Raw genomic sequence first — 1,286 nt, forward strand, 5'->3', positions numbered from 1 at the left:
CTCAAAAACGCGACGTGCTACGCAAATTCGGCGGCCAGATTCGAATTCAGCTCACAAAATTACGTCGGAAATCACTATTGCATCTTAAAAAGAAAAATCTCGCAGGCCTGTGTTATTGACTCTATCATTTATCGCTAAAATCTCTTTATTCAATGTTTATTCAATGTTTATTTGAAAATTTTAGTAGATAATACATATATGTGCTTTAAAAAATATTTTAAATGATATAAAATATTTAACAAATAAAATTTCTTTTTTTATATCATTTAATTATATTTAAAATATAATTAACGTGGACGTCAACCTGCCTTGGGACACAATTCTGTTTATAATGTTATGTAATGCAGAAAATATTTAAAGAATCACAAAATGCCGTGTATTTTCTGATACACGCAGGTATATTAAAATGTAAAGGATAGAAAAATTTTAAATAAAAATCTGTCCGAATTACATATCTAGTAATATATAGAATATTTTGTTGTAGAATATTATTTTTGGAAATGTATTATCCGGAACAGCGTGAATGCAGTCCCGACTATCAAAAATTATGTGTTTGACATATCCATGTTATGAATGTTCACAGAGGTCAATTCTAAACTGTAGTGCAATGGTAAGAGATCTCGCTCCGGAGAAATCGTTTTGTTGATCACGAAATTCTCAACACCAGATTAACGTTTTTCGCCTGTATAAGGATATTTATACTTATTGTATCAGATTTTAAATGGGAGAAACTTTATCGAAACTTACGCAGCCTAGTGTAAGATATTTCAATTAGTTTTAAAAAAAAATAGCTTATTGAAATAACTAAAAATTGTGCTTAAAAGTAAAAAGTTTGATTTCAACAAATATTTTAAAATATAATTTTAAATTAAATAGAGTAAATTAATTTAGTTAAATTAAATAGATTGGATACATTTCAGAGGAATACAGTTTGCAATCATTTCTATATATAATATATCGCGTATGTGTATCTAGGTAGATAAAGTTATTAAAACTTATTTATTTTACCCTCTTCTCTTTTTCTCTCTTTTTTCCTCTTTCTTTTTTCTCTTATCATATTTTTAATTAAATCAAATAATTTTTTAACGTGAAAGTTATGTATTTTTAAATTAGTTTTATTGTATTAATTTTATTATTCTTCACGACATTATTTAATCTTGAGATAAATTGAGTATCTAAATTAAATTTTGATTTAATTAAACGTTTCAAGATTATTATAATTTTTTATTAACATAGGTTTATTAACATAGGTTTTAGTAACATAGGTTTCATGTATATACAGTGAC

General features: G+C 25.4%; 1 non-coding gene across 1 annotated transcript; it reads right to left on the bottom strand.

Annotated features, from left to right (window-relative positions):
• Positions 1–508: 508 nt before the first annotated feature.
• Positions 509–675, bottom strand: LOC112639125. The gene has a single exon (XR_003123307.1). It is a non-coding gene; the product is annotated as a U1 spliceosomal RNA (small nuclear RNA).
• Positions 676–1,286: the final 611 nt, after the last annotated feature.

Source organism: Camponotus floridanus, unplaced genomic scaffold (genome assembly GCF_003227725.1).
Source record: "Camponotus floridanus strain SB8 unplaced genomic scaffold, Cflo_v7.5 scaffold47, whole genome shotgun sequence".
Classification (NCBI taxonomy): Eukaryota; Metazoa; Arthropoda; class Insecta; order Hymenoptera; family Formicidae; genus Camponotus; species Camponotus floridanus.